The sequence below is a fragment of the Diabrotica virgifera genome, chromosome 6 (assembly GCF_917563875.1).
Source record: "Diabrotica virgifera virgifera chromosome 6, PGI_DIABVI_V3a".
Taxonomy (NCBI): Eukaryota; Metazoa; Arthropoda; class Insecta; order Coleoptera; family Chrysomelidae; genus Diabrotica; species Diabrotica virgifera.
The window spans coordinates 41,793,809-41,803,046 of record NC_065448.1 but is presented as its reverse complement, the minus strand read 5'-3'; positions in this window follow the sequence as shown (position 1 = coordinate 41,803,046).

Sequence of the window (9,238 nt, the reverse complement as noted above, 5' to 3'; positions counted from 1 at the left end):
ATATTAGAGCCCATAGTCCTACAATGGAGAGAAACCGCTAGTACTTATTATGTACTCTAATATTATTAGAGACTATTAGAGAGAGACTGTTAAGATAGGGACAGTCTACGTTAAACATTGATGAAATAGATACCAAGCAATATTACAAGTATGTACATAAATACCTACCTACGTAGATTAAAAATGTATCAAATTATGGAAAGTTTTTAATTTGCTAAAATAAAAAATGTACCTACTTATTATTAATTATGTATACCTACTCATATGAGAATTAAACTCTCTACCTCTAATATAACTTACAAATACCTACAGCTTAGAATACCAATAAAAAACACAAGATCAAAATTCAACAGGTCTTTTTGTAAAAAAAGTATCTAATACAGATGTGCAACGGTATTTTAAATAAAAACGATGTTGAATCAATATTATCAATCAATATTATAAATTATTTAATTACTTATTTGATAAAATACACACCATTTTGTCAATTATTCACGTTTTAAATAATATAGTTTGGATATGGACGCTCAAAATTATTTCACGTTTAACACAAAGAAACAATCTTTTACATTCACAATGTTCACAACTTAAAATAATTATTTTGACAGCTTTCCTATGATATAGCGATGCGCAGGAAATTTGCGTATAGGTAAAAGAGTGCATGCTTTTGTCTAGGTACACCGCAAATCAACGGCAAAAACTGTTTGTATTTTTCTACGAATCACCGAAAAATATTCCACCAATAAATTAAAATTTAGACTGAAATTTACACACTCAAAATTGTACAAGGAAGGAACACAACTTGTTTTCTCAATACATCAATTTTAATTGGATTTTAAAAACTGAGATGTCTTTTATAATGACTGGTTAGTTAGGAATGAATTCATCTTAATTTCAGTGCTCTATGATTTCTGTATGATCTGTATGATGAAATAAACTAAAGTAGGACAGATGAGAATGTGGATAAATAAATAGGTACATTAATATACAGGGTGTTTCATTAATAATTGTTCATATAGTAACTGGAGAAACCTTAGCACAAAATACGAAGATTTAACCCAAAACACTTAAATAAAAATGTGGTTCCTTACTGAGTTACAGGGTATTTTATCTAAAAATTTAAAAACTATTTTTGCTCGGCATTTTAAAACTATTCGACGTATCCGTTTCATACTTGGCAGGAAGTATAGGTACTGTACAAACTACTAAATTATGTTAAACAAACGTTTCTGGCTATTACCAGAGGCGTACGACGGGGGAATGTGAATGGTTGACCCCTTTCAAATTCTACGCCACTGGCGGAATTGCTATTTTATTTCAATTTTTGGATTCTCCAATACTTTCTATGAAAATAATATACTCTTCATTCGTAACGATAAAGTCCTTAATTTTTGAGATATTTGAAGTTCAACATGAAACGACACGGTTTTTTTGATTAATGTATTGTCGCTTCGTTTTTAATTTCAAATATCTCGAAAACTAATCATTTTATCGTTACGAATGAAGAGTATATTATTTGCATAAAAAGTATTGGCTAGAAACGTTTATTTGTCTTAGTTTAGTAGGGTCTACAGTACCTACACTTTCTGTTAGGTATGATAAGGATACGCCAAATAGTTTTAAAGTACTGGGTACAAATAATTTTTAAATTTTATTCATATAAATCATATCATAAATAAATCAAAATAACTGTGCCGTTTCATATTTAACTTCAAATATCTCGTAAACTAATGACTTTATCGTTACCAATGAAGAATATATTATTTACGTAGAAAGTATTGGAGAATCTAAAAATGGCCCTAAAATAGTAATTCCTCCAGGGGCGTAGAATTTGAGAAGGGTCAACCATTTACTATCCCCTGACGTACGCCTCTGGTACTAGCTGGAAAAGTTTGTTTATCATAATTTAGTAGGATGTATAGTAGTCACACTTTCTGCGAAGTATGAAAAGAATAAGTCGAATAGTTTCCAAATGCTGAGCAAAAATAGTTTTTAAATTTTTAGATAAAACACCCTGTAACTCAGTAAGGAACCACATTTTTATTTAAGTGTTTTGGGTTAAATCTTCGTATTTTGTGCTAAGGTTTCTCCAGTTACTATATGGACAATTATTAATGAAACACCCTGTATAACTACAAATGGAGAATTTCCAGTGATCCCTAGTTTAAATAGTATATTAAGTATGGAGAACAGTAAGGGTTTTATACCGATCGAAGACAATTGTTTGGAGGACGAGCGGAGCGACGACTCCAATTATTGTCTGAGATCGGTTACCCTTAACGTTCGACATGCTTATAACGTTTTTTGCACGATTGATACCATTATAAATTATAAAATTAAACATTTTCGTCATATTGACTAGTTTCATTCATTTTATCAAGATAGATACTTTGGTTTTTAAGTAGTAACTAGGGTGCATAACAACAATGGAGAATTAAGTTTTTATTTAGTTGTTAATAATTTTAAGTACAATTTTGATTATTATAAATTAAAATATGAGCGAAAGTGAATTTGAAGAAATTGAACGGGCTTGGGAAGAAGGGTGTTCCGCAATTATTCCCGAAAAATCCAAAATCCGTTATCAAAATACCTACCAAAGTTTTAAAAAATGGTGCGAAGGCAAGAATTTAAGAATCGAAGAAAAGACTCTATTGGCATATTTCGTTCAAAGACATATGCAGTTGAAAGCTCCTGGAAGCCTCTGGGCAGAATATTCAATGATTAAATCCACCGTTTTTCTTTATGATGGCATTGATATTTCCAAGTTTTCAACTTTGATCGCGTATTTGAAGAGAAAAAATGTTGGCTATAGGCCTAAGAAAGCGAGCATTTTTACAAGGGAGCAATTTGAAAAATATCTGATGGAAGCACCGGATGAAGAATTTCTAGTTCACAAGGTAATATAAGCTAGTTTAGGTAAAAGAAATACTCTAATGAAGATTTTTTCATAATTTGTAGGTCGCAATGATATTGGGAATATCTGGTGCCTGTAGAAGAGAAGAATTAGGTATATAATATTACTATGAATGACATCCAACAAACCGATGGTTTAATGATTGTAAAAGTACCCAATACAAAAACGAACATCCAGCGTACTTTTACAGACGTTAATAAACCAGACGATAAAATTCCATATTTAGAAATTCTGCAAAAGTATATAAAACTTCGTCCATTACAAGTAAAATCAAATCATTTGTTCTTAAGATACGCCAAAGGAAAATGTTGTGCTCAAGTAATAGGAAAAGGGACAATCAGGGGCTGGCCTTCTCAAATTGCCAAATTCTTAAATTTGCCTAATCCCGAGAACTATACTGGCCATTCGTTCAGGAGGACATCAGCAACGCTTTTGGCTAATAAAGGTGTTGATGTCCTCGGATTAAAGCGTCATGGAGGTTGGCGTTTATCGACAGTGGCAGAAAGCTATGTAGAAGATTCTCTTCGAAATAAAATAGATTTTGCCGAAAAAACATTGTGCAATACTAGTAATACTACTAATGTATGCGATTCTGCAGGAGTTTCTGTTAGAAGTGAAACCACAGCCCAAACAAGTGGGATTTCATTAAATTATTTAACAAATTGTACCATAAGTTTCAATATTAATAAATAATTCGTTACTTTTCTTTATTCTTTCAAAAAATAAATTAAAATTAAGAGATTTTTTAACTCGACGGTAAGTGAATTACTTACCGTCGAGTTGATAGTAAATGTCACCTACTGACGTAAAATCTGTCACGGTAAACAGTCCAAAATGATCAATCGTGCAAAAAAGACATTTTTGTAATAGATGTTTACAAAGTTCTAAGACAGTCTATAAAACCAGGGCATTATGCACTAAAAACACCCGAATACAGCGATTTTTAAATACAGCGCCTAGAGACTTGCAACTTTTTGCATTGTGTTCAGGATAATGTCAAGAAAAAAGTCTAAGTAATAGATACTATAGAAAAATGGGTAGTAATGCATAGTTGCATTTTAAAGTGCATCAAATGCATCCAAAAGTGCATAAACATGCAGGGCCTATTTTACCACTAGGCCCATGAGGCGTGCCTCGGGCACGCATTTTAATGGGGCCCGAAAAGATCACTGAAAGAAAATTTTTATTTGAGTAACAAAATCAATTTTAAAAATTATTTCAATTTACAATGATATTACAATAAATGATAACAAATTGGGGTAGAGTGATATTTATAAACCATAAACCAACATAAACCATTCTTATCATAAAACTGCAATAAGAGTAGGTAGATTGCCTTGTCGGCATTACAATAAAAGCAAAATTTAGACACCACTCACAAGGATTACCAAGAGGTAGGATTAACAAGAGGTATCGTCACGTATTGTCATAATATTTATTAAAAATGCACTTTTAAATTTAATACTTAGTTTTATGATTGATGCCGTTTTGTTGTTCTTGCAAAGATAAGGTATTACTTGCTTGTACATATTAGTTTTCAGTCCTGTGCTTTTTAAGTTATTTCAAAGTTCAACTAATCTATTTATTAATCATTAGTCGTTTTATTAAATTCCTTTAAACACTCATTATTTTTAACTGAGTAATCGTTTTATTATTATCATGAGTTACAAACATTTAAGTGGCAGCAAAAAACGAAAAAACCAAAAATTAAAAGAACAGGAACGGCAGGCACCAAAAGATGCCATATTATCATATTTTACATCTCAAAACAGTGCACAAACAGGAAGTTCGTCCTCAAATCCTGTTCTTCTGCTTCTTCTAATTTACTACAACCAAAATTGAGCCTTGGCCTCCTTTATTTTTTGCCTTCACCCTTGTTTATCTGTGGCTGCTCTTTTCCATACACGGACTATCAGAAGTGCTTGTGCATCGCTGCTTACTGTGTCTTCCTGGCACTTTCTTGGCTTTCCAACCGGTATTCGTACACATGCCTGAGTTTCATCCATTGTGGCTTTAATGAGTCTAATAAGCTTGTATGGTATTACCAATTCAGTCAATATATAGTATAGTCTCTTCCTTTTGACTCAATCGTATGCCTGTTTAAAGTCAACAAACACGTTGTGAACATCAATGTCGTGTTCCCATGATTTGCTCAAGACCTGCTTGACTGTAAATATGTTCCATTATCCATCTTCCCCGTCTGAAGCCGGTCTGATACTCTCCAATAGTCTCCAATAATATTTTCTGCTAGTGGCTGGAGCCGCTGGTTTATACAATACTTACGTGAGGACTTTATACATACATACATATGTATTATACAGGGTGTCCCGAAAAGATTGGTCATAAATTATACCACACATTCTGGGGTCAAAAATAGTTCGATTGAACCTAACTTACCTTAGTATAAATGTGCTCATAAAAAAAGTTACAGCTTTTTGAAGTTACAAAATGGAAATCAATTTTTTTCAATATATCGAAAACTGTTAGAGATTTTTTATTGAAAATGGACATGTATCATTTTTATGGCAGGAACATCTTTAAACAAAATTATAGTAAAATTTGTCTACCCCATAAAAATTTTATGGGGGTTTTGTTCCTTTAAACCCCCCAAACTTTTGTGTACGTTCGAATTAATTCATTATTGTGGCATCATTAGTTAAACACAACATTTTTAAAACTTTTTGTCTCTTAGTATTTTTTCGATAAGCCAATTTTTATCGAGATGCGGCTTCTTTTTTAATATATTTACATAAAAATTTTATGGGGGTTTTGTTCCTTTAAACCCCCCGAATATTTGTGTACGTTCCAATTAAACTATTATTGTGATGCCATTAGTTAAACACAGTGTTTTTAAAAATTTTATGCCTCTTAGTCTTTTTTTGATAAGTCATCTTTTATCGAGATGTGGCTTCTTTTTCAAAATATACCTAAAAATGTAAGTTATAAATAAATTTTCAGATTATTAACAAGTCTCTATAATCGTACTTAACCATATACAAATATGTGGTGGATTCGACAAATATTCAAAATATCTCGATAAACACTGGCTTATCGGAAAAGTACTAAGAGGCAAAAAGTGTTAAAAATATTTAGTTTAACTAATGGTGCCACAATAATAATTTAATTGGAACGTACACAAAAGTTTGGGAGGGTTTAAAGGAACAAAACCCTCATAAAATTTGTATGGGATCCACAAATTTCACTTTAATTTTTTTTAAGATGTTGCTGCGATAAGAATGCCCCATGTCTATTTTCAATAAAAAATCTCTAAGAGTTTTCGACATATGAAAAAAAATCGATTTTCATTTTGTAACTTCAAAGGGCTGTAACTTTTTTTGTGTGCACTATTGTATATAGGTAAGTGAGGTTCAATCAACCTATTTTTGACCCCAAAATCTGTGGTATAATTTATGACCAATCTATTCGGGACACCCTGTATATGCTGTACATAGTAGAGAAATTCCACGGTAGTTTTTGCACTTTAAACAATTAAACATTGTTTAATTATTTAAATATAAATTTTATTTATTGTTAATAAAATTTAAATTTCTGGTGCAACTATATTTCTATTAAATAATAATTAATACAATTAAAAAAGTATTATTACTATTAAATTTTTGTTAGAGGCCCGACAATTATGTAGTGCCTCGGGCCTGACTTGAAGTAAAATATGCTCTGTAAACATGTCAAAACAAGCATATTAAGGGCCAGATTTTGTTAATCGGGGTTTTTAGAGTCGTTTGACACGACTACGCCATCAGAACCGACCCCGAGTACCTGGTGCCCAGGGTCACTGTTATGTAGACTTGTCATCTGGCGGTTCAAGGGTTATCGGCACTAAATTGATGCAAGTAGATTACTTGGAGGTTTTTGAAGCCACTGAACACGAATACGCCATCAGAATCGACCCCCGGAACACCTGGTGCTCAGTGTCACTGCTAAAACATGTCATCTTCTGGAGTTTCGAGGGTTTCGGCATTAAATTTCGACTTCAGGGGTTTCTGCCTTTAGGTTTGATGCCATCAGAACGACACCCTAAGCACCTGGTGTCTAGGGTCACGTCATCTTCTGGAGTTTCGAGTGATTTCGGCACTAAATTGATGCGATCAGACTACACGGGGATCTTTGGTGTTAATGAATACAATACGTTATCAGAACAGACTCACAGATTACCTAGAGTTCACGGTCACTGCTAAGGAACGTCATTTTCTGGAGTTTAGAAAGTTTTCGGCACGGAATGCATGCAAATACGTCATCAGAACTGACACCCGGACCACCCAATACCCGAAGTCACTGCTAAGGTATGTTATCTTCTGGAGTTTAGAGTGTGTTAAAAAGAGATAACCCGAAAAGGTATACCACGTGTCACATCAGGGTTAGTACTAGAGTGTCATGAGTTTCCAGCTCAAGTTTCGGATGGTAACAACATCATTCTGAGGTGGGCTAAAGGACACAAAACGGAAATAAATGCAACCGCATTGCTGACCAGCTAGCTAGTAGGAAGGCAACAAGCCTACGACTCTTAGGGCCTGGTGATCTTTTTGGCTGGTTCACTACAACAATCGCGGAAATTTCCAAATATGTCGCTTCCACACGCAAACTGCGAAAAGGTGGGAAAAAGGGCCAGTATGTAGAATTGCCAAGGTAACACTATTAAGGAACCTTGGGAAGTCGGTATCAAAGAAGTACTTGGAAATGACCAGGAAAAACCTACACTTGACAGTTGGTTTTCTAAATGGCCATTGTGAAGTAAGCAAACACCTCCAGACACTGGAGCTAGTAGACATACCTCTGTGCAGGAAGTGTGAACGAGAATACGATACTGTCGATTATGTCCTATGTGAATGTCCGAAGTTATCGTCTGCCTGACATAAGAGAGATATCCAATGGTGATTTGTTCAAATTCCTGGAAATGGCAGGATGGACATTGAGCTAAAGGCGACACCTCCCTGGGAGGATGCACAATGGGTCTATTGTGGTTCAAGTGCTGTGGTACTTACTCACCCTCCCTACTCTACAGAGATGACCAGAGCCAATATCTGCTCCAGGAAGCAGCTACTCTTTTAATGCCAATTTGGAATCGTTTATTCATGAGGACATAATCTATTTAGTTTCTAATTTTGTGTTGCTCAGTTGCCCAATGTTCAAGAAAGGAGACAAAGAAAACCCCAACAATTATAGAGGTATAAATCTACTGAACACCGCTCTTCAGCTAATCACAAAAGTCCTAACCAACAAAATAAATAAACTAACAACTTTATCAGATGAACAACAAGGATTCAGATCCGGAAGATCCTGCGTAGACGCCGTATTTGTACTGAGACAAATCATAGAAAAGGCCATTGAATACAATAAACCAGCATATGTATGTTTTATAGACCCGACAAAGGCTTTCGATTGCATCCAAGTCGAAGACGTCTTACATTTACTGTATAGAAGAAACATACCAATCAATATTATACAAACCATCGAAAACATCTACTTTCATTATCGAATACAGGCAAAGATAAATGGAAAACTAACGCAGTTTATACCAGTACAAAGCGGAGTCAGACAAAATAATAGACGAAATAATAGAATCAGTACGTAAAGGTCATTGTTAGAGAATGGGGAACAAAGAAATCCAAATATTGTGTTATGCAGATGACGCCGCATTAATCTCCGAGACAGAAGACGATCTCCAAAGATTAACACACATCTTCAATACAACAGCCAAGAAATACAATATGATAATATCAGCAGAAAAAATCAAATGTATGACAACATCTAAATACCCACTACGATGTAAAATCAAAATTTGTGGGGAAAATAATAAAGCAGGAAGCAAGGTTTAGATATCTGGGAATAAATATAACCAGTTACGGAGATGCTGAAGAGGAAGTACGACAACAAAGCTTAACAGCAAGTAAAGCGGCGGGATCTCTTAATGACACAATCTAGAAGAACAAGCACCTAGGACAAGACACAAAGGCAAGAATCTATAAAGCAGCAATTAGACCTATATTAAAATACACGGCGGAGACAAGACCTGACACATATAAAACGAGACGACTAATAGAAACAACAGAGATGAAAATACTCCGACGAATATCAGGGCAAAGTCTGTTGGATAGGGAGAGAAGCGAAAACATAAGATCATGCAATATAGAAGACATAAATGGATGGGTGACAAAACGGAAATAGGAGTAGAACAAACGCATTAGTAGAATGGCAGAGGATAGGTTAGTACGAATAGCATGAGATAAGTCACCAAATGGACGAAGAAGTATTGGCAGACCAAGAAAAAGATGGTGCGATAACTTAAACAATTTAGGAGGCTAATAT